The sequence below is a fragment of the Miniopterus natalensis genome, chromosome 18 (genome assembly GCF_054644295.1).
Source record: "Miniopterus natalensis isolate mMinNat1 chromosome 18, mMinNat1.hap1, whole genome shotgun sequence".
Classification (NCBI taxonomy): domain Eukaryota; kingdom Metazoa; phylum Chordata; class Mammalia; order Chiroptera; family Miniopteridae; genus Miniopterus; species Miniopterus natalensis.
This window is the reverse complement of record NC_142098.1, coordinates 5,098,209-5,123,066: the sequence shown is the minus strand read 5'-3', so window position 1 is coordinate 5,123,066 and position 24,858 is coordinate 5,098,209.

The following is a 24,858-nucleotide window of genomic DNA, read 5'->3' as shown; positions in this document are numbered from 1 at the left end:
TTTACCGCCCAGCCCCTGTCATGGGTCACCCCCCTAATACAGTGTGAGACGCCCCTACTACAATCGCAGGCTGTCTTCAGAGCGTTTCCTCCTCGCTGGTCTGTGAAGGCGGTGAGCAGAGCCTGGCTCCCTGGGGCTCGCAGTAGTTCTAAAGAAAACCAATCTCCCTGTCCCTGGAAAACCCTAGGAGGTGTCCACTGTACCAGACTCCAGGTGGCAGCCGCCGGGCTGTGTTCGCTGAGAGCTTTCATGTTTAGATTTCTGACTGGAGGTGCCTGTGGAAGTGATTGTTGAGGAATCCGCAGGACCAGCGTCCCCCCTCCCTCCGACAGACACACAGACACGGCTTCTCCTCGCCTTGGGCGGACTGTCTGCTCTCATTGGACGACCTTCAGGACCTAAGGAGATGTCTCTGTGTGGACTCTAGGGGGCTGCTTCCAGCATCCAGACGGAGCTGAAGGCCTGCTGTGGGCTGCTTTAAAATCTTTCCATTCAGGGCTTCATGTGCTCTTCTAGTTTGACTGCTGGAGAGGAAATTCTCCTTTTCTTTAAGGAGAGAGCCAGCGAGGAAGAGAGAGTGGGGGAAGGTTGCTCCTTACAACTCTGCCTGCCCGGAGGACAGGAGTCATGACACTCTTCCCGGGAGGTTCCAGAGGCTCTGTGCTCGGCCAGGGAGGCAGCTCTAACTCGCTGGTGTAACCACCTCACTAGGTCAAGGTCATGACCTAGAAGATCCGCGTGTGCTGTTTCCTCTTCTGGGATGTCCTTCCCCTTGAACCCTTCATAGCTCACCCTAAACATCACTTCCTCTGGGCAGGCAGGTCAGCAGGGTAGGGATGGCCCTTCCCGAGAAGTCACTGAGCTGTGGGGTCACAGGCAGACGAAGGCACCATCTCACAGTGCACCTGACAGGAACAGCCACAGCTGAGGTGCACAGCCCTCCTCGGGGGGACTCGGGCTGGCTCGGGCTCCCCCGAGTGACTCCTCACCGTGCACCTCCAGACCCCAGGCCTACAGAAACTGTGACCACTAATGCTTAGCAAGACCTGGGTTCAAAGAGATGCTGCTCCGGGGCTTTATGTGCAGTTAATCCTCACGGCCATCCTACGTGGTGTCACCCCATTTACAGACTGAGAAACAAGAACAGAGTAGCCAATTAACTTGCCCAAGACCCCAGAGCAAGTAAGAAGCAGAGCTTGGACTTGAACTCCATCGATCCAGCTCTAGCACCTGTGTTCACATCTCTCCATGCACCAGGTTGGACAATGGTCTTTTATGATGAAAACAGATTTTGTTTTCAGTGAGAATCAAACAGCACCGGGTGTGGCTCGGCGGTTGAGCATCGACCTAGGATCCAGGAGATTGCGGTTCGATTCCCGGTCAGGGCACATGCCCGGGTTGTGGGCTCCATCCCCAGTCGGGAGCGTGCAGGAGGCAGCTGATCAATGACTCATCATTGATATTTCTCTCTCTCTCTCCCTCTCCCTTCCTCTCTCTGAAATCAATAAAGACATATTTTTGAAAAAAAAGATAGATGATAGGTAGGTATATACATATATACATACATACGTATAGACAGACATGTAGATAGGTGACAGATAAATGGACATCAGTCTGGTGAGCACAGAAAGGCCCAGGTCAGATATCATAGGTGTGGTTGAGCCCAGGTGCCATAGGCTCTGTGGAAACTGGGTGCCATGTGGGCGTCAACGGGTAATACAAAGGCAGCTTGAGTTCCAGGCTGGAGCCCCTCTCGAAATGCTGCCAAATACTCATCGCACCCACTGGCAAGATGCTATTGCACTCGGAGGCGGCTGTGCTAACTCGGGACACCTCTGACCGGGGAAGCCTGCAGTCCAGGGTCTACAAGGAGGCTGCCTCCTGAAGAAGCCCTCCCTGGGGCGTGCAAGTCTCGGTCTGTTTGTTAAAATGGGGACGTCATCAGTTTGTGCTTTGTTCCCGAAGTTCTGTCCAGATGCAGTCACACTGGAGCAAAACATGGCCAGGTCTCCACTCGCTCCCTTTGAAGCCAGGTCTTAGGAAATGTGCGTGTGCCCTTCAGATGGTGGCCCGCGGCTTGCCGGTGGCTGTCGGGCAGCCCCTGGCTATTGCAGCTTGGGGCCCTGTCCCTGGTCCCAGGTCCTCCTACCTCTCCCGGGTCCCCCATTTCACCTCCGGCGTCCTCTCCCTGGGAGATTGTCAGCAGCTGGCACGGTCACTGGGCGAGCCCCGCACTTCATTTTTCAGTCTGTTAAGTTTAATGCTCCCGGGCTTGGTGAAGGCGAAGGCGAGGGCGCGCCTCTCCTGCGGCTGTCCGGCTGTCCGGCTGTCTGGCTGTCCGGCTGTCTGTCCGGCTGTCCAGTGGTTTTAGTCTCTTGGAGGCTGCCCTCAGCCGCACGTACAGCTCACGCCGATGCCTGGCGTGCGCGGCCCAGTCATCATTGGCTCCCCAGGTGCCCGTCGGGCCTGGACACCAGCTCCCGCGGTCCACACAGGGATCAAGAGATGAAGGTGGCGTCCCCGACACGTCCCCACAGTTCACCCACTGTCAGGTCCTACTGGTTTTCCTCCAAAATACATTTCACCTCTACGCATGTGCTGCCACGAGCAGCACCCTCCCCCGGCCAGCGCCAGCTCTTCCCTGACTCCTGCCAGCCCAGCCCACCACCTGACCCCGGTACCATTTGCTTTAGAGTTCAGTGCTCGTCTTTATTTTATGCCCAATGCAGAAATGCCTCAATGAGACACCAATGTGCATTCACATTGGGGGAATTACCCTCCCCAGGATCCAACCGTAGCTGTAAAATGTTAAATAACAAATCACTTAGAAAAGTTGTTTGCTTCTCAGTGAAGATGAGCGGGATAGCGGGGTTCACACAGTAAGTCCGTCAGATGGCGCCTCTCTCTTCCGCAAGCCGCTAACACCCAGGGGCCTCCGTCTCCGCTTGTCTTGGACTCAACCGCGGTTCCCAGTTCTTGGAAAGGAGACCGCAAATGATCAATTACATCTCAGTGCCCAGAGTCAAAGGTTAAACGTATTATTGCTCACCACAGGCCAACCCTAACCTCAGGATTAACATCATAAACTAAAAAGGGAAAATATCCCTAGGCCCAGGAAGGACCAGCGTCAGCCTCCCACGAATTACAAAAGGGAAATGGGGCCCCCTACTGGTAGGGACTGGAACAGCGGCCTGTCTTGGGCGCAGGGAAAGCAGAGCGCGCACAGCTTCCCACAGGAGCACGTTTCCACCCTGAGCCCCACCCTGAGCCCCAGGCGCTCTGTGAGAAGCAAGGGATTGAATTTTCTTGAGTAGCATTGGAGCTGCATTTGTATTTGCAAAACAGACTGAATGAGAGGAACTGTTTTGGCCCCGGGTGTGAAACCCCAAGGCTGGCTCCTCTGGACATGGGCAGGGAGTGGCACCCCCACACCCTTCCCTTACAAATTGGCTATTCTGACCTCAAAGCCCACCGCTCACTTTCCAGCTTAGAGGTCCCACATGCAGATCCCACTATAATGAGGTGCTTCCTGAGCGATGGAGAGAGGGACACATTACCCCTTCAAGTGGCTCCTTGCAGAAGGAAAATCTTCCCCGCCTGTGTCACACTGTGGTGCATGCAGAGAATGCTAATATGAGTAAGGGAAGCTGGGGATATCTCTGTAGGATTTGACGAAAGTTTCACTTGTTTTCTGTTGTTTTGTTGTTGTTGTTAATGCTCACCCGAAAATGTTTTCTCCATTTCTTTTTTATTTTCTTTTTTAGAGAGTGGGAGGGAGGGAGGGAGAGAGAGAAGCATTGATGTGAGAGAGACACATCAATTGGTTGCCTCCTGCATGCCCAAGGCCAGGGATCAAACCTGCAACCCAGGTACGTGCCCTCCGTTGGGAATGGAGCCTGAGGCCCTTCAATGCACAGACCGATGCTCTAACCACGGAGAACACCAGCCAGGGCCTTTGTTTTCTTAACATTACGTAATTATAATTTGCAAAATTAAATGCCAAGTTTTCGGGAACAGGTTAATTCTTAAATTTGACAAACCCTCCATTTAAAATATTTTAAATATTTTCATGAAGCAACTTGGGCTTGCTTTGGTCATTATAACTCTTTTGCATTACATTTTATGCACGAAATGGCCACACACACAATTCCCGATAAAAAATTACTAGTGGTCATCTCTTCTAACTCTTGATAGTCACCATCCATGACAAAACTTGTATGTACAAATAGTGATGAAAATTTTAAACTACCTTGATGACAATTCCAAAAGTGCTGAAATTATACTTAAAGAATCTAATGGCTCCTTTGACTGTTAAAATGTCATATAATGATACAAATACATTTTAATTCAAGCCAATGTTTTCATAGCAAGTATTTCAAAAGTGATGAAACACATTCGCAAAACAAAAATGGCAATTGTCGGGTGTCACGTGTAGCTAGCTGGGACACCACTGAGACCGAGCTCATCTGCCACAAATGAACAGAAATACCTAAGATGAGGGATATGTCTATACTGGGGCTTCCACCTGGAGCACCCCTTCCTAAACTCCTCAGTGCCACCCTGTCCTCTTATAATGAAAGCCAAACTCTCCCTGCCCGGCACACAGGGCCCTCCACTGTAGGCCCACCGCTGACGTCATCGCCGGTCCCCTCCATGCTCCATCCACGCCCACTGACTTTGACCCTCTATAGGGCACCAACCTCTTCCCTGCCCCAGGGCCTTCGCATGCCTATTTGTCAGCTCTGCCTGGAACCTTCTTCCTCTCGGTTTTCACCTCACTAACCCCTTACCGTGCATCCATTGCTCAGAATGCCTTCTCTGGCTCCTAATCAAAATGAAATCTCCATGTCCTTCACGTTTTGCATGCTTTTTCATTTGTAAAAATGGGGGTAAAAATAAGGCTTGTTTTGAGGAGTAAATGACATATAATGCACGTGAGCACCTGAAACCCTGCCTGGCTTGTAATGAATGTTCGATGAATCATAATTTTACCTTTGCCTTTTCTTTTGTGGCCCCTGTCAGAAGTATTAGTAAATATTTATTTATGTGTGTTTGTTTTCTACTAGACTATAAACTCCTGAAATCCAGAGAACAGGTTTGTTCTTTCTTACTTTTTTGGGGGGAGAGTAGAGGTCTGCTACTGAAGACCCGAGGCCTACTACCAATTATATTTTCAGGATGACTAAGTGAATAGATGAATTCATTTGTTGAGAGTAAATGAATTCATCCAATGAGAATGCACTTGGCCATGGAAATTCTATGCAGGAGAGAATCCATGTACCAGTAATTGGAGGGTGAATCTGAAAAAGCTTAAACTGCTAATGTAAAAATAGATTTGGCCTATTTCCTCCTGCTGCTCACCCACCGCCCTAGGCCCCGCTGCCTTTCTGCCTTCCCTTACTTGTCTTCAGCCCTCCCTGTTCCTGCACCTGTCCCTCTGGAGTCTATGTTTCTCTAGTCCCATGTATGACATCTGGAGCATAGTGAGTGTTCAATAAATATTAGTTTAATAAATGCCAGATGGATGGATGGATGGATGGATGGATGGATGGATGGATGGATGGATGGGAGGGTGGGTGGGTGGATGGATGGATGGATGGATGGATGGATGGATGGATGGATGGATGGATGGATGGGAGGGTGGGTGGGTGGATGGGTGGATGGGTGGATGGATGGATGGATGGGAGGGTGGGTGGATGGATGGATGGACGGACGGGTGGATGGATGGGAGAGCGGATGGATGGATGTAGGTGAGTGCCGGGTCAGTCAGTCAGTCGGGTGGATGAGAGGGTGGATAGAAGTGGTACCATCCCCTTAGGATGGCGGACTTTTTTTGTGATTTCAGTGATTCCTCTCACCCCAAGTCTCCACCCTGATGTTTCAATAATCCAGAGGAAACAGAAGTAGACACCCACCTTGTGTTTAACATAAAACCCACACACGACTGGAGCCTGAGGGGCTGTGCCGCGGGCTCCGTCCCTGCGCCCTGTCCCCGTGGCTGCCCCCAGTGGGACTGCTGCGTCCTTCACAGGCAGGCGCAGGCCCCTCGCTCCGACAGCAAGCACGCCCTGCAGAGCTTTCTGTAACCGCGCCTTTCTAAAGGCTAAGGGCTTGGAGCAATTTCCAAAGGTCTCTTCCTCAAAGGAGCCCTCAGACAATATTTTTTTTAAATACTCATTGGAAGATTTTTTTTCCATTGCTTTTCAGAGAGAGTGAGAGGGAGGGAAAGAGAGAGAGAGACAGACAGACAGACAGACACACCGATCGGTCACCTCCCCCATGTGCCCGGACGGGGCGGGGGATGGAGCCTGAAGCCCAGGTAGCGCCCTTGGCCGGAATCAAACCTGGGACCCTTCTGTCCACAGGCCGACGCGCTAACCACTGAGCCGAATAGGCCAGGGCCTTTTTATTTTTGAGAAGTGAGGAAACTGAAATGTGAGATGTGGAAATGCTTCTTGGTTTTAAGTCGAAGCAAAGGCATCTTGATAAAATAATGGAAGCAGCATTTTCTGTCACTCAGGAAAGTGAACATAACCAGCGCAACCAAAGCGTCACGTCAGGATTTGTGCAGGAGTCGGAGGAAGCCCATCTTCTCTGAAACTGTTTTCAAACCTTAACAACTATTCAGGTGCCTTTGCTGATAAAAATCACTAGAAACCTCTCCTTCCTCTCACATCCAAAACTGGGCATCAGCTGCACTGCGTCTACCGCAGGCTTAGGCGCCAACTTGGTTCGCGTCTCCATGGCGTCTCCAGAGCCAGTTCCCTCCAGCGGGGGAAGGATTCGGTAAACTCTGAAGCGGCCCGTCAGTGAAGCAAACTCCAAGCACTGGCCGACGATCTACTTGTCGTTTTGTGTTTCTGAAAACATTTGCGTGGCAGCTGGCACCCTTTCCAGCCAGGTCACGGGCCTCGGGGAGGGGCCGGCAACTAAAGCCTGGCTCCTGGCGCTGTGCTCGGCCCGCCGTGCGACTCCCACGGCTGTTCCCTGAAGACGCAGGGAGCTGGGGCCGCTGGGCGAACGGCGCCCCCTCGAGCGCGGCAGGGAACAACCGGCTCATCTGTGCTGGGCACAGTTCGTACTTGGACTGGGTTTTGTTTGACTGCCGGGAAGGAAATATCTCCCCAGTTAGAGGGGAGCCCAAACCACAGGAAGGCAGGACCCCAAATCCCATTGTGGTAGCCAAAGGAGATATGTATTCCGTCTTTCCCTCGACTTGGATCTGAACAGGCTCAGATAAGCCGGGCCTGTGCTCTCTCCCAGACGGAATCTGAAAGCGGCGACAGGGACACAGGCCCGGTGGCGGTCATCAGTGCCAGCGCAGTGGACCTGCGAGTCCTGCAGGGGGATGAGGGGTGGACTCTCGGTGCCACTTACTCTGCTCGAGGGCGCCGTGTACAGGGGTGTGGGGGGGCTGGGCCTAGTCCTCTCTGCTCACCAAGCTGGGCCCAAATGCTCACAGGACGCCCTGCTAACATCAGCTTTGCCTGCAAACTGTAATCCTGGCCTGGAAGCAAAACCCTGATTGATGAAATCTCAAGAACCATGTGTGAGCCATTTTGAACTTAATAAATTGAGATTTGCAGCAAGGGATGCGTCCACTGGCTGTTACTGGAATCCAACAAGGACCGGCAAGTGCGTGAGAAGCAACGAGCTGCGTGGGGAGGTCACGGTGCGTCTTTCTTCTGGCGTGGAAGGGCCTCCGTCCTGCGAATGCTGCACAGACGTGCGAGAGGAGAGAGGAGGAGCCGGGGGGGGCAATGAGCCCATGAAGCCGCGCGTTTCAGTGACGCCGAGTCTCTACCTTGGCTCACAGGAGAGAGAACACCAAGGAAGAAAGAAAACATCTTCCGTTGTCTCAATTCCTCAGTTTGTGTTTCTTAGTGAGAAAACACAAAAATTCATTAGAAAGTTCTTTAACTGTATGTCTCACCCAGCGGTCTGAGAAGCAAAGGGTAGGAAGTTTTAACCCCAATTTAGAGGTCAGGACACAGAAGCCTGCAAAGAAGAGCACGGAAGCCGCAGCCCCCCCCCCCCCCATGCAGCTGTCCACATTGTCCCCACCCTCCAGGGCTCAGCACACAATTTCTACAAAGAGCCAGACTGTAAACACTTTAGGCCATGCAGGCCACGGAGTCCCAACTACTCAGCTCCGCCAATGTGGCGAAAGCAGCCACAGGCACAAACAAGTGGCAGTGGCTGTGTCCCAATGAGACTTTATTTAAAACACACAGTGGGCCCAATTTCGCCCCTGGGCCCCGATCTGCCAGTTCCCAGTGTCATCGGTGGGACTGCGCCCGCCAACACCCACATGCTCCATCACCACGGACACTTTAAACTCGGCCTTGAGCACTTTCAAATGGCAGCATCATCTCTCGGATCCAGGGGTGGCGGTTACCGTGTGGAGACAACCTCCAGCTTGCACGGACCAACAGGCAGCCAGCCAGGTCTGCAGGAGAGCAAACGCCTCCTGCTCACCCTCGAAGCTGAGCGGTCTTCACTTTCCAGGACAGGAGCCCCTCTGGGTTCAGCGCTGCAGCTCCACCCACAGATCAGCATGCGCATCTCTCCTCCCGGACCCTGCTGGCCTGAAAAACCAGGCAGCACCCCCCCTCACAGCATGCAAACAACTTGTCGTTCCCGCAACGGTCTAAGTGCCGACAAGCACCTGTTACAATGAAAATTGGTTCTTCCATTTCAACTCAATTTGTCAGCAATCCTAGCGGTGCCCGAATATACCTTCCAACACCGCTGCACACCCACCAAATGGGGAGGAAAACTTCAGAATGAACCTCATCGTCACACGACTAAATACTCCCCTTAAGAAAGGGTCTCTCTTCCGGAAGACACCCCAGCTCGCCTGCGCCCCCTGCGGTACACCTCAGCTGTCGGTGACCTGCAAGGGCTCCAGAAAGCACATCAAAGGGCCTCAGCTAACAGATGCGCACCCCATTAATTAAACGAGCCCGAGCAATCACCCCGCTGTAATTGGAAAACGTGCTTTTTCCCGCCGTTTTAAGGCATTCACAGTTATTTGCAAATATTTTTTGATAGTTCCTCCAAAGAGAAAGTGTGCTAGCCACAGGCTCCGGCTTTCTCGGGGAGGGGGGCAGGCGGTGGAGTGAGGGCAGATGTTTGGGAAAGGTCTGGAGGTATGAGGCAGCCACCCGGGTTCACTAATTAGCTGCTCTGCCCCTTCTCTCCCTCTAGGAGATTGTGCTAATGAGAAAATGAAGGTTAGGTGCTGAAAAAAGAAAGGAAGCCCGCTGCTGCTACGTAAAGACACCAGAAAGGCCCATCGGCGACTCCTCAGAGCTCTAATTGGGGTACACAGTGGTCCGAGTGTGTGCAGAGGCAGCCACTACCGAGTGGTCCCCCCCTTAGCTGAACTCCCACCATCTGCAGCCAGGCTTGGGAGCAGGAGGAAGGTGAAAGCCACAGGAGGAGAGAGGAAGGAAAGAAAATAGTGTGGGGGTCCCACCTATGTCCTTGTCTTGGGTTCCAGGCAATGTTTTAGGGGACCCCTAGTCTTAAGGAAAATCCCCTTAGTGGTGGGCTGTCCTTCAGCATCCCGATCCCAGCTTTCAGATGCCTCAGCCCCCAGTGTTCAGGTTATTAAACTACTGTTCTCAGCAGCAAAGCCAGGCCTCTCCACTCCCTCCACGCTGTGGGGCTGAGGCTGGGCAACTCATTTCTCCTTCGCCCGCTGGTTCCCGCTAGGTGCTGCTGATGGAGGCGCTGAAGGGAACCAGAAACTGGAGGAGCGAGAGAGGACTCGCTCTTTCCTGTTTGGCTGTTTCCTGTCGGCACCCCGCCTCCAGCAGTGGCCCTTCACCCCAGCAGCAACAGTGGGTCCCATCTTCCCGCTTCCTCTAGCACCGCCAGAAATAACCTCACAGCATCCACCAGCCATGCAGACGTAGGCGCCAGCTGGCCACACATCCCTCTCCGGGTTCCAGGGGGCCCTCCTCCAGGAATCTAGGTCCCCATAGCCTCATCTTAACTTCCTTTCTCAAGCCCCAAGAGTAACCAACCTTCTGCAGTTACCACCTTCTGATGCCTCAGTGGTCCCTTTCTGCCTTTTAAGGTCCTTTAAAAGAGGTGACTTAATATGGAGAAAGCTGCCGAGATTTTGCTCACTGACCTGCCTCTGACCAATCCAATACTGGATACCAGGAGCCACCCCAGGAGACGGTTCCTCTCCGATGAGGTTCTGGGGTTGGGGGGTCATGTCCTGGGACATGAATGCAGTACTGGGGTCCTTGAGAATCAGGGTGTTAGAAATAGTTACCTAGAGTGGGTGGTGACATCACCACCAGTCAAATGACCACTTGTCCCTGATCATGACGGAGGGCTCCCTGAAGCCACTGCCCCAGGGACAAGCGCTGCGACACCTGACAGTGACAATCGCCATGATCAGGCAGGGATGGTTGCTTCTAACTGAGCTGAGGAGATTAAGGAAGAAAATGACAGAGTCGGGGCTTTAAATACTCAGCTTAAGTCATGGTCAGAGAACCACAGAGCTCTGGTGGCAACCTTAAAAGAAATCCTTATTTCTTACAGCTGCAGGTCCCACCTGTGAACCCTGAGAAAAAGACACCTACTAAGAAGGGCTCCTGGTGGCTACTTGGGCTCATATTTAAACACAGAGTCTAGCAGCCATTTGTGCACAGGGGCCCCTCAGCCAACTGCACTTCAGGGAGAAGCCTGCCCTGCACTGCCTGGCGGACCTGCCGCCTGAGTCAGCTTTTATCAGGTTTCCTGGAATCCTACTTCAACCCATAGGGCTGAGGCTTTCCCCATCCAATCGGAGCTGTGCCGCTCAAACCAATCAGAGTGGCTCTATTCTCACCAAGACGGTGCCTTTTGGACCAATCCAACTGTGAGGATTTGGAGTCCTCATTTGCATGAGGTCAGACCAATCAGAGACCAGAGGCAGGGACTTCTGTCCATATAAGCCAGCTCCCCTGTGGCGGGGGGGGGGGTGCACGCTTTCCCTCAACACTGAAGGAGGGTGTCCTCTTAGGGGTGCAGTGCAGAGTGGGCTGGAGTGAAGCAGAGCAGGCCTGTCCCGGGGGAGTGGGGTGGCCCCAGGGACCTGTCATAGCTGTGCTGGTCCCAGAGCCCTGCTGTATCACAGCTGAGCTGCTTTGCCCTGAATAGTTGGCTCCTTCACTGCACCAAATTGGGGATTCCTGTTGGTATTAAATTGGCACCGATGACCATCAGTTGACACATCTTAACAAAAAACACACCCAAAACTTAATAGGGCGCCCTGGCCAGTGTTGCTCAGTGGTTAGAGCGTGGACCTGAGCACCAAAAGGTCGTGGGTTTGATTCCCCATCAAGGGCGGGAACCTGGGTTGCAGGTTCAGTCCCAGCCCCAGTTGGGGGAGGGGACAAGCAATCAATCAGTGTTTCTCTCCCCCCACCCTCCCTTCCACTTTCTCTAAAAATCATTGCAGGTGAAGATTAACACACATGCACACAAAATAATCAGTTGGGTGAGTTGCAGCTTAGGTTGAATTCTCAGATTCACCCAGCCTCGTATGTAAAAATTAAGGCAATTGGTTGGGAAAGAGTGGGACTCCGCACTTAAAATAGGGATATCTGGGTGGATCCAGATGAAGGCAGGGACCCTAAACCCTGGGTCTTTGAGCCTTTTATAGAAAGGAGCAGCACCCTAGCTGGTTTGGCTTAGTGGTTAGAGTGTAGGCCCAGGGAATGAAGGGTCCCGGGTTTAAGTTCGGCCAAGGCCATGTACCTCGGTTGCAGGCTTGATCCCCAGCCCTGGTCAGGGTCATGCAGGAGGCAACCAATCGATGTGTCTCTCTCACATGGATGTCTCTCGCTCTCTCTCTCCCCCCCTCCTTCCACTCTCTCTCTCTAAAAAGCAATGGAAAAAAAGTCCTTGGGTGAGAATTTTAAAAAAAGAAAGGAGCAGCAGGCCGTCCTGCATCCAGGAGACTGATCTTCCCTTGTTGACAACCCTGTAATAACCTCACCTGCCTCGCATGAGACGCCTGTGTCCTTGAGACTCACTCAGTATTAGTCAACAACATTAAAATATGGATCCCTCTCCCTCCCTACGCTCCTGATCACCCTTCCCTCCCCTTCCCTGTGGCATTTACTTTTGAATGTTCTGTAGAATGTATGTATTTATGTTGTTTATTGCCCACTCTCCCATTAGACTATAAGCCTCTCAAAGGCAGGAAATTGTGATTTTTTTTCCACTACGTGTCCCCAGCAACCAGAACAGGCCTGTGAGAGATGTTAACAAACATCGTGAATGAAGAATGAACGTCCTCTGTTTCATGCAATTTCAAACACAGACACTTTGACGCTACCCCATTTTTGCTTTACCAAGTCCGGTTGCCGGCCTCCGCATGTCACCTCTAAAGGCTGAGCACCTTCCCTCTGCCCCAGTCACCACCTGAGCGTGTGTCTCCATCATGTCTGTCTAGCTATCCCAACAGCATCCTACCTACCTTCCGGCTCCCATCCGCCCTACCGACAAAGGACTCCCTGTGTCACTGCCCTGCTCTAAACTCCTCATCACCCAATGGCCCTCATACTAAATCCAAGCTGTAAAGCGGGCCTCAGGCCGATGCAGTCTGGCCCAACTCCTACCACTCCTCCTTAGTTGCTCATCGACACACGCAGACCTGCAGAACTTCTCACTGTCGGCCAGGAAGCTCTCCTGTACGCCTTTACACCTCCGGCCCCTTCTGCTGAAATGCTCTCCCCTGCTACCTTCACCAGGCTTGCTCCAGCGTACCCTTGTGGATCTGTGTACCGCCTCCTCCAGGAAGTCTTCCCTAACTGCTCCTCAGGCTGAGTGAACTGCCCCTTCTCTGTGCTCAGAGATCACTCAGTGCTTATCTCTGTCAGCTTTGACTTCACCATGACACCTTGTGTGCCTTGAGGATGGAAGATTTTGTTTTCTTTCTTATTTATTGATCTTAGAGAAACATCAATGTATCAAAGGGAGAGAAACATCAATGTAGCAAAGGGAGAGAAACATCAATGTAGCAAAGGGAGAGAAACATCAATGTAGCAAAGGGAGAGAAACATCAATGTAGCAAAGCTTTGGTCGGCTGCCTCCTGCATGCCCCCTACTGGGGATCAAGCCCGAAAACCAGGCCTGTGCCCTGACCTGGAATTGAACCGGTGACTTCTTGGTGTACAAGATGAACCCAGCCAACTGAGCCACACCATCCAGGGCAAGGATGGAAGTTTTTGTCTCATCCTATAACCAGTGTCAGAAGCAGCACCTACACACAGGGGGCACTGGGTAAAGAAGAAGGGAGGAAGGTGGAAGGAGGGGAGGAAGAGAGAAGAAGGAAGGAAGGAAATCCTGGAGCTCAGCTGTCCTCTGAACACACGACAGGGTCGTACGTGGTGGGGTTGCACCTCTCCACCCCCTCCAGCTCATGCACCACCATGGGACCTGCTGTAGTCCATGAAATGTGTCACTCAGGTGTCACTACTGTGGCCTCCCGGCTTTTTCGCTGCCTCCAGGTCACAGAAGCCCGTGTGAGGTGGAGCCGCTGTGGGCCTGGGCCCCTGAGGGGCTGCGATGAGCAGACCCGGCTGACCGGGGCTGGACTTGCGGCGGCGGCGAGGAAGGCGCTCCGTCCCTTTGAACGGCGGGGACGTTAGCGCGCGTTTAACCCAGCGCAGCCTTGTCTGGTCTGAGCCCTGCAGCTGGCCAGGGTCTCACTCAGGAAAAACCGCACGTTTTTAACCTTGTACTTCCTGAGAGTACCAGCTACCGCCTCACCTTTCCTGCTGCGGGCAATTTTCAACCCAGTTTTACGTTTCCCCAGGGCTCCCTGGGACCCCTGCAAAGATGCTCTAAGGTAAACAGCTCAAGTAATATTAACCCACCTCCTACAAACTCAGGGACAGTGCGTGGATGTCCGGTCTGAGATGTCCTGTAGGACAGGAGAGCTCGGCCCAGAGCCCGGGTCTCACTCCTGGCCCAGCGCTCACGGCCTGTCTTCAGTAAATAAGACGGCGCAGGCCTAAAATGGTCGGAAATCGCCAGGTAGACACCAGAAAGGGTCCTTCCCTTGCTGCAGAGGACATATCTCAAGACCGTTAGAGCTGTGGGCTCTGGAGCCTCGCTACCTGGGGCCCCTTGCTTCTCTGTCCCTGCTCCCCCAGCCCTGCGATGCGGGATGGCACGGTGCCTACTTCATGTTCTCGTGGTGAGCTTTAAAGAAACTAACCTATGGGGACGGCTTGGCACCGCGGCTGGCGTGTAGCAAAGGCTCAACGGGACTCAGCTCTCGCGGTCCTGTGTCAGAGGCAGAAGTCGCCGGCAGTCGCTGTGCGCACCGGCAGTCGCTGTGCGCACCAGCTGCGTCTGCAGGGTAATGCCAGGCTCTCGCCACAGGGTGGCACTCCTGTTTCTGGCCACCCTGCCTGCCTGAGTCCCTGAAGCTTCCCTTCTCAAGTGCACAAGGTGGGCAAGGATGGGAGGAGGACCCAGAAAAAGATGACAAAGTCTGGGTGCTCCAGGGAAAAAAACTCGTCCTTCCTGTCACATCACAAGTGCAGAAGCTGCCTCGTCCATCATCTCCGCCGCCTCTTCCAGCTGTGTGTCCAAGCCTGGGTGGCCCCCAAGCCTCAAGGGGCCGAAGGTGCTGGTGAAATTGGCCTGCGGGGCCTCACCCTACACCATGGCTTTGGGGGAGTTGGGCCTGAGAGTCTGAGGAGCAGGGTGATTGGAAGCCATGCCGCAGAGGGGGGCCTCCTGGGGCCTCTCGCTACAGTGCAGACTCAGCCAGCTGGTCTGGGCGGGGCCTGGCCCTCTGCATTTCTAACAGGTTCTCCAGCGATGCCCATGCTTTGAGCACCAAGAGCCGACGGTCTTGGCCCCTTGCCTGGTGAGTGGGGCAGCCCCCGCTCTGAGTGCCCTGAGTAGGCTCCTGGTCCCGGGCACCACTTCTCCCAGCCCTCGCCACAGCCCCACGCAGTCAGTACTCCGGAGGGTCCTTGTGTTTTGGGTGAGAAACAAACCTGTCCCAAGCCTGTAACAGCTAACCAGTCCCAGAGCCAGGAGTCACTTCCACTCTTGCTGAACTGAATGTGATCATTTCAGGCTGAGTTAAACATGATCCAACCTTCCCCCCCTTCCCAGGGCAAAGAGGGCAGGGGCGTAGGAGCACAGCAGCGGGGCAGAGGGCAGGTCCTGGGGCCAGAGTGCCTGGAGTCACAAGCTCAGCTCTAGGTGGAGGAGCTGTGTGACCTTGGCAGGCTGTTCAACCTCACTGTGCCTATTTTCTGCACCTCAAAATGGAGAATAACAATGGCCCCTATTTCTGAGAGTTGTCAGGAGGATTAAGTGAGATGCTTGACAGGCACTGGCATAGGGTAGGTGCTCAGGTACCCAGGTTATACTCCCAAGGTTGTGGGAACAGCAGGGACAAATGAGTCTCTGCTTCGGGCTTTAAGGAGCTTACAGTTTAATGAGGGCGAATGAGAGAAAGTGCTATTTATAAGGCCCATCCGAGCACCCATGGGTGGTGATTACCACCATACAGTACAGCAAGAGACAGCCCCCCAAGCACCCCTGCGTGTAGCTTATGTTAATTCATCTTCATGCATCCCCCCAAAAAAAGGTCCCTTCTTAAAACGCACAGAAAAATGACGCCAATGGCCCCCCTCAAAGCACTGAGCCCAAAGTTCACAGTGCACAAGGACTATAGATTTTCCACCTCACTGGGAAGAAAGCTAGACAAAGGAGTGCCCTTTATGCCAGTGCAGGGGGTCGCAACTTTTGGAGCAACGGAATCACTGAGGGTGCCTGTTAAAAACATACCTGCCCAGGGCCCAGCCCAGACCCATGCACCAGAATCTACTAGGGTGGGACCTGAGCACCCCTATTTGAAGTGCACCACCCTCCCTTTAGCTCAGAGAGGCCAGAGCTAGACAACTAAGGCAGAGGGGGCGGGGCTCCTGGACCGCACCCCAGGCCTCCAGCTGCAAAACCTAACCGGTCTTGGAGCTGTTTGTCCAGTTCCTGTAGGCGGCGGAGTGGGGCGCAGGGCGCGGGCCCGTGCAGAGGTCGCTCTGGACGCCGAGAGTCCCCGCCTGTCACCGAGGCTGCTAAGTGAGCTCTGGGGAGCCGTCTCCCCGCGCGGGAGGGAGGGCGTCGCCCTCCCTGCGCTGACCTCTGACCTCAGGTTCCTCCCCTTAAAGCGGCAAAAAGGGGGCAGCGTCCCGGGTAAATTAACTCGCCCCCGAGCTCCCGCTGGGGCCCCGCTGCCTGTCCGCCCCGCGGCGCGGCGGGGGCAGACCGGCGCCCTGGCTGCCTGGAGGGGCAGCTGGAAGCCGGCCCGTCGGAGGAAGCGGGCTAAACGCGGCGGCTGCGGCCTGCGCCCTCGCTTGCGGTTCGCTCTGCGGTCCTTCCTCCGTGGGAGGCTCTTCTGCCTCCCACGCGGATCCATTCACTCGGAACCCCCACGGGCCTTGCCATCTGCTCCCGAAAGCTCTGCGCCCCGGATTTCCCCGGGGGTTTCGCGCGCGCTCGGGCCGCAGGGCCTGGAGATCCAGCCGGCTCGGGGCTGCACGGACGCCCCGCGGACAGCAGGTGGCGCCCCGACTTCGGCGCGGAGACGGAGCCCCAGTCCCCGAGACTTTCCTAGAGAGAGGAGGTGTCGGGCGCGGGGAGCGGCGCGGCGCGGGTTTGATCAGCGCGCGAGCGCGCGTGTGCGGGGGGTGGCTCCCCGCTGCGCTGCGTCCCGGCCGGGCGCGGGGCTGGCGGGCCGCGGGCCCGGAGGGCGGCGGAGAGGACGCGCCCCCCCGGGGCTCCCGCCCCCCGCGGGGCTCCCGGCCCCCCCCCCGCCGTCCCGGCCCCCCCCCCCGCCGTCCCGGGCCCCCCCCCCCCCCCCCCCGCCGTCCTGGGCCCCGAGGCGGCTCTTCCCGGGGCCGGGCCGCCGCGAGCGCAGTGCGCTGGGCACCAGGCCCCGACCGCGGGCGCGCTTCCCACGTTTGAGGTTTTCACGTCCCTCAGCGATTCTGGCCCCGGCTGCGCACCGCTGTTCTTAAAACCGGCGCAGTTTTTGTTAAAAAGAAAGAGAAAAGAAGGAGGGAAAGAAAGGATGGGGGAGGGGGGAGGCAGGGATGGGACCCCAAAACGGAGTCATTAGCCCCCAGGACAGTAGGCCAATTACATCTTCAAATGTACTCGGTTCAGTTTTCTTTTTAACACTTTTTCAAGTTAAAATAATTACAAGGGCCACATTTTATTGCTACAATAACTGGAACCCCCCCCCTTTTTTTTAATCAAAAACAGGAGTGTAAAAATCAATATATAACAAAAGCCTGGCTGTTTCCCAATGAAAATCGTCTGGCATGTGGTGGGTGGTGTACTTTCCACACTTTGGGGAGAACTGGGATTCCTGCACAGCCCCTCCCCGGACCCTGAAGGAGAGGAGGGCAGAGGGAGGCGGTGACGCCGGGAGAGCCGCGCAGAACAAAGGGCCCTGGCTGGTGCCGCCGGTCGCTGCTGCAGCAGGGCCACGCTCCCTTCCTTCCTTCCGGAGAGGACAAGTTATTTTTTACCCTGGAAGCTGGAGGGGAAGGGTGGAGACCCGGCTTCCTGAGCCGCGGGCCCTGGAGCTTGGGAAAGCCCACAGCATCTCAGGAGAGGAACTCCCTGCAGCTGCCACCCATCTGCCCCACTCCCCTGCGGGCCTCTCGGTGCCTCCACCCACAGCTTACTGCCAGCTGCCAGGCAGCCTCCAGGGGCAGGGCAGGGCAGGGGCCGGGCGGGAGGGCAGAGTGGAACCTGGGGCTGGAGACCGAGGAGGGGAAGCGCCCTGCTTCTGACAAGGCCTCAGTGAGCCTGTGTGAAGAGGTTTGCCTGTGCTTAGTCTAGGTTTCCTCATCTATTAAATAAAGAGGGAGGAGTCGGGGGCCTTGTGGGAGGGCCGGCTCCAAGCCTTTCCCAGGGCTGTGGGTCAGGACTGTGGGGGGGAGACACCCCACATCCCCCACACCCCCTCCACCCAGCCAACTCTGTCTCCCAGAGGCTGCCGAGTTTTACCACAGGGGAAGCAGGCCTTCTTCGCTGTGTCCTGCGATCCTGGGGTGTGGAGAGGTCCTTTGTGCCCTCTTGTCCTGCAGATCTTTAGGTCAAGAAACCCAGTGACTGGTCCCGGGAAGCCGCCGTTACCAGAAGCCTTTTCCTTGAGTCCACCCGCCTGCCACACTGGCCCAAAGAAACGCACAAGAGGAGTTCACAGAACACAAAGAAAAAAGTAGTTTACTATTGTATTAAACTGTCCAACACGGGGATGGAGAGCTTATGCTCTTAGAAACCCGACTCCTGATGGCATACAGGTCACAGATGACACAGGAAATCACAAGACACCTTGGGTTAGGGGTCCGGGCCCTGCCGGGAGCTGACTGCTTGGAGGTGAGGTGAGGGTAATGGGTCGTTTCTTCAGGTCTCGGGCAGCTGAGGGCTGCTCCAGCACCCCTCTGCCCCATCTCACAGGCAAGTGGCCGGGGGGTCGTTACAGCTTAGGCTCAGGACCTGAGGCAGACTGAGGTCAGACTGTTACCTTTAGCCCCCAGAGGGCCACACGTGTGACCCTTGGTCAGCTCAGGGCTGCTGCCCTCTGCTGCCTCGGGGGTGGCTGATTTTGCGGGTGAGGCAGGGTCTCCAAGGGGTATAGCCAGAGAGAAATGATTTCTAGAGTAGGATTTAAAACTAAATTTAATCAAAGTCATAGGGAACCTCATTTCACACCGAACTGGCCTGGCACGCGTGGGCACCGGAGGCTCGGGTCACTCGGTCTGCGGAGAAGCCCTCAGCAGTGCGCCGCTGTGCCGGTCCGGCTCTACCCTTCCTCCTGGCAGGGACGTCAGGCGGTCGCTCAGCCTCCGTCTCAGTCTCCTCATGTGAGGATCGGGCGTGATGCCTACTTCGTGGGGTGGTCTGTGGGGACTGAGTAAGACCGTGTGGCGTCGCGGGTCAGGCCCGCCCAGGACCCCCTCTTGTGCGCCCTGGTGCAGCGCCCGCTCCTGCCCGGGGTCTTTGGGAAGGCGATGCCCAGGCTGCGTGTTGCCTCGTCTGCGCCCGCCACAGCCGGTCCGTGCCATCGCCCGCCTCATCGGGCTCTGCGTTCTCTCACCGCCCGCCGCACGTGACTGCCGTCCCTCGGGTTGGTGACAGCGTCCGCCTTGCATCACCGAGACGTCTCATCCTTCTCACCCTCTTCCAGGAGGATAATCGGCACCCGCCTTGTCCTCAGCGCCCTTCCCTCCCGCCCTCGCCGGGGCCCTGGGAGCACCCTGCCTGTTACCGGCGCTCAGGCAGACCGGAGCCCGCACAGGGGACCGCTTCTGCTTGGCGTTTTGTTGTGACAGCGTCTAAGCAGCCAGGTGCCAGGCCTGACTGCGGCACACAGCTGACGGGGAGCCTCACACCCAGCTCAGCGGCCTCGCCCACGTCTGTGAACCCGACAGCCCCCGCCCGGCTCGAGCACCTTACCACAGACAGGAAACCTGACCGCAGGTCGCCGAAGCCCTCACAGCCCTGTCACTTGGAGACTTATTTACCAAGGGACATCGACAGCCTCCTCGTGACTTCCCATCGCGTGTAAGATAGAGTCCCAAGTCCTTCCCAGGCCCACGAGGCCCCAGGCCCTGGCCGCTGCGCTCCCCTCCGCCCCACCTCCCGGCCTGCCCACCGGCTCTGACGCGGGAACCTTGGCTGCCTGAAGACACACCGCGCGCTCCGCCTGGCAGCTCTTCTCCAGGCACCTCCAGGGCTCCCGCTCCACTGCGATCCCCGCTCCAGAGAGGACTTCGTCCAGCCTGTCCACAGAGGCACAAACACACCTGTTTCAGAATCCGTCACTGGTGGAACAGACACTCTGCTTTCCACACTCCCACGTGGAGGGAGACCAGCCCGGCCATGTCTCAGCTGTCTCCCTACCTGTCACTCCCTCTTTCCTGTGGGAGGACAGCGTGTCTGATGAGTTTGGGAGAAGACACTGAGTGTGCTCAGCTCAGCCACCTTCTCTCGCAGAGCGATAGTACCTGCAGAGAGCAGGTTTTGTCTGCTCTGTCTCACACAAAGGCCGCCTACCCGCCCAGGAGGGAGGGGAGGAGAGGGCCTGAGGTGTGCAGCTGTTGGCACTGTCTGATTCATGAGTGAAGCATTAACTGCCACCTCCTCCATTCAACACCATCAGCTATAAATTTAAATATCTGTCTGGCCTCTATGCTTGTCTACCAGTTGGTTATGAATTTTATCTATTGTTGCATAACTATTTGCCCAGAACTCAGTAGCTTAAATTAACAATTTATTATTTACTATGTTCTCATCTGGTCTGTGGGTTGACCAGATGGTTCTTTTGCTCTACAGGCTGTCAGCTGGAATACTGGACTGGCTGCAAAGTCTTAAACGGTTTCATCCACATGGCAGGTATTTGGTGCTGGCTACTAGCTGGGAGCTTCTTTGGGGCTGTCAGCTTGGAGTGTGGGGGCCTCGGCTCTCCACCACATGTTTGTTTGGGCTTCTTCTTGGCTTGCTAACTAGGTTCCAAACAGGACTGCTCCACCAGCAAATGTTCCAAGAGAGAGGAGGCAGAAGCTAACAGTCATTTTAACAATCGTGGGAGCCCTGGATTTTAGAGCACAAATTAAATGGTGCGCTTGTTACTGAAAACCTGGGAAGATTTTCCACTGCTCTTAAGATGAAGCACAGCGTCTGTAACTGGCTCGTCCTACCTGGGGGTCCTCCCGGCCTCACACACTCCAGCCAGGAGGGGCTGCTCGCTGGCCGGCCTTCCACCCTGAAATACTTCAAGTTCAGTCCAGCCTCAGGTCATTGTGCTCATGGAGCTGACGGTCTGATGGCAGCTGGGATGGACATGAATCAATAATGCCAAGCAAGCATATGTAACGCTGGCCCTAGTGCTACGAGTGAGGGGACCAGAGGGCCCCACGAGCCTGTGATGGGATTTGACTCATCAGAGGCCAGTGAATGACTTCTTGAACAAGTCACTCTTGAACTGGGACCTGATGGATGAGCAGGAGTTAACTATGAGAAACGAAAGCAGGACAGAGGCCCTGGCTGTTTTGGCTCAGTGGTTAGAGCACCAGTCTGTGGACTGAAGGGTCCTGGGTTCAATTGCAGCCAAGGGCATGTACCTCAGTTACAGGCTCGATCCCTGTCCCCGGTCGGGGCTCATGCGGGAGGCAACAGGTGAGTGTGTCTCTCTCACATGATGTTTCTCTCTCTCTCCCTTCCACTCTCTGAAAAGCAATGGAAAAAATATTTTCAGGTGAGGATTAAAGAAAAGAAAAAGCAGGAACAGCATGTGCAAACACCCCGAGGCAGTGTGAGCTGGTGGGGGGAGGAGAGGAGCGAGCCGGAGGCACATCTGGCAAGGCTGCAACCAAGCCGAGGAGTCTGCCTTCTATTCTGAGCCTAGAGAGAAGCTCTCAGGGGGTCCCCAGCAAGAGCTTGACTGGTGAGATTTGCCATTGGGCAGTTGTAGCTCCTGAAATTTAGAGTGTGGGGAGACCGCACCACTGTCAAAGGGAGAGACGATGGTGGCTTCGAATAGTGACAAGGGAGACGAGAGGCCACAGAGTTTGCAAGTGTAATAAAACGTGTGTATTGTTTCTCACCCTAAAGCCCTAGGTGCATTCACGAAGGACCCAGGAAGACACAGCGTTCCACAGACGTGGCTGAGGACACGGAGTCTGTTATCGGGTCGGTTGTGTATAAGCAACGTTATGTGCGCAGGTCTGTCTGACAGCCTCCCAAGGCAAGGAGGGTCCAAGCACCAGGGGCTGGTCATGAGAACGTATCTCCTGTTCCTTACTTTTACAAAGGAGCAGAAAGGGGGCTGGTTGTAAAAGGCTTGTTGTCAGTATGGCCTCCCAGGCGCCTGGATTCATGCCTGTTCTTCCTGCTGCAGTTACCAGCCTCTCTGTGCTCCTTTCCTCACCTCACATGGAAGCGGTAATAACAGCAACCACTGTTGGCGTTTTCGGAGACCAAATAAACACTCCTCCTGCCCCTCCCGCTTTCAGCACGGGGAAATAAAAGGCGTCAGTCAGACAGGTGAAGATCAAAATGTCATCTTCATGACCGACAGAGCTGGGTGGGAGGATGTGGCTGAGGTGAGGCGCCTTCGCACAGTCCCTGGCGGGGCGCCACCACAGACAACACAGAGGACAGCTGGTCCAGCCCAGCTCTGAGCCTTCTTGGAAAGTCACTGGTGGGCCAGGTCGGAGAAGGCACCCCCTTCCCCGGGGAAGTAAGCGGAGGCGGATGGAAGCTGGATGAGTGCCTCCAACTCCGCCATGCTGGGAACAGGCGTAGGACACTGCCCCTTGCCCCCCAAAATATGAGAAGGGGAAAGAAGTGACTCCCAACACTTCTCATGGGGTTGCTGTGGAGATGAGAGGAGACACAGGTGGGGTCTGGAGGAGAGACTGTAGAGCTCTCATCCCTGCATCAGCTGTCCTGGGCTGGCCAGGCTATGGAGGGAAGTTGTGGTTGAGCAACTGCATGAAGCAAGGGGGTTTCTTGCAAGGGGATTTCTCTATTTCCCCTTCTCCCTTGTTCCCTATACCCAGGGAATCTTGAGAGTTTCCTAAAGGGAAATGCTGAGCAGATAGGAACCGGCAGGTCTTCTAAGCAGAGGGAAAAACCCCAGTGCTGTGGCTGGTGCTCCACCACACGAGTGCCTCGTGTGGACCGGCGCAGCTTCCTTTCTGGGTGTATGCAAAGTGTAAACCACTTTGCTGGTTTAGGGTGGGGTTTTTTTGGAGGGGGGAGCTGTTGTGTGCTTTTCAAGGCAGCCTCTCCTCTCCCCCTTACAATTAAGCAATTAAGAAACACTGGCAGGGCCCTGCTGGGCGTGGCTCAGCAGTTGAGCATCAGATCCAGGAGACTGCAGTTCGATTCCAAGTCAGGGCACATGCCCGGGTTGCGGGCTCGATCCCCATCGGGGGTGTGCAGGAGGCGGCCAATCAATGACTCTCTCATCATTGATGTTTCTCTCTCTCTCCCTCTCCCTTCCTCTCTCTGAAATCAATAAAAATATATATATTTAAAAAAAAAAAAAAAAAAAAAGAATCACTGGCAGGGAAGTCACTGGAAGCAAACAGGAACCGCCCTGGGGACAGTCCTGTCCAATCACAATACGGGAGGACAGGAAACAAAGTTGTGTTGACTCTGGGTGCAATCTACCAGCAAGGCGACGCTGACCATCTGAACTCTCTCAGCCAATTTCAGGTCATCTACCTGATGGAGGAAGAACTGCTGGCTGGGTGGAGAGGCCGAGGGAAAAGCCCAGGGGAGCAGGAAATTGTTGGTCTTCAAGGCTAGTGGCTCTCTTCCCTATGCTGAGTCATCTCTCCTCCGGGTACCCGGAGACCACACCTGCTTGAGATTCTGAGGCATACGGAAAACCCCAGCAGCCAGGATCCCTGAGAGGTTTTACCTTGGGCAATCCCTCTTACCATTCCCCCTTGGCATTTCCAACTGCAGCACCTTTAGATCCCCTCTTTCTCCTCAAGGGGAAATCTACACAGACGGAGGGGGCTCCCAGGCCCTCAAGTTCAGTGTGGTTGCATAATCCACACAAAGCTTTTCCATGACAATGGAGTCTTAAATAGAAGATTAGTTTAGCAATAACAACAGCTAATATTTAGTGACCACTGACTGCATCCAGGTATTGCTGCCTGAGTGTAAGTGAATCAGGAGGCTTCAGCTAGAAATAAGCGGTAAAGTTTTGTTCAAGGGTCTTAGGGCTTGCAAACTGGAAACACAAGTAGGCAATGCCCAGAGTGTCCCGAAGAAGAGAGAGAAACTGAGGGCCCTTGCAGCAAAAACCACATTCCTGAGAACAGTCAGTCTTGCAGTCTCGCCTCTGGGCTGGTGTGAGATAGCCATGTCTAGAGACTAGTGGTCTAAACACACGCACACTCTCTTCTTAGGCCTTCAGGGGTAACGAGAGGGCTGTCCGGAGGTCTGACGTCTATTCAGTCACTGACACAGGACTGGAAAGTTCAGACGTTTATGTTCCAGAACTAGTTAGAACAAGAACAGAATTGTTTCCTCAACCTCCTTGATTTTAGTAATTTAACAGCTTGACTAGAGCCACTATTTCATTTCTTCACTCTATTCCTCAGTACATTAACTTTCATGACAATAGGAAGTACTACTGTTAACCACATTTTACAGATGAGGAATTAAGACATATCTACTATATCTACAGGTTAGCCCTGTGAAAGGAAACCAACCCTTTATCTTCTACAATCTGTTTTCCTGGACTCAAAGAATGTTAAGATGTGGGAAAGACTGGAGAGATAACAGTGCAACCCTTGATTTTACAGATGAGAAAACAGGCCTGGAGAGGGGTTAGGGTGTATTTTGCTCGAGTCCCACAGTCAAATTGTGGATGAGTCCCTAATCCCCACTTTTGATGCCTCTCCTGTAACACACCCTCCTCTCCCCTCCCAGAAGAAATCACTTTCCCAAATTTTTCTTAATCATTTGTTTGCTTTTCAATTCTCCATACTTATTATTCCCATTTTCTTCTTCCTTGTTACCATTTTTAGTGAAAAAAAATGGGGGGGATGGGATAAGAAAAGAAGGAAGGGAAAGGAAAGAAGAGAGAAAGAGGGAGATGGGTAGGGGGAAAGGACGCAGGGAACTATTAATGGCAATAGTGTCAGTCCTGATGTTTTTTTCTTGGTCCTCACCTGAGGATATTTTTCCACTGATTTTTAGAGAGAGTGGAGGGAGGGGGGGAGAGGGAGGGAGGGAGGGAGAGAGAGAGAGAGAAACATCAATATGAGAGGGAGATGCATG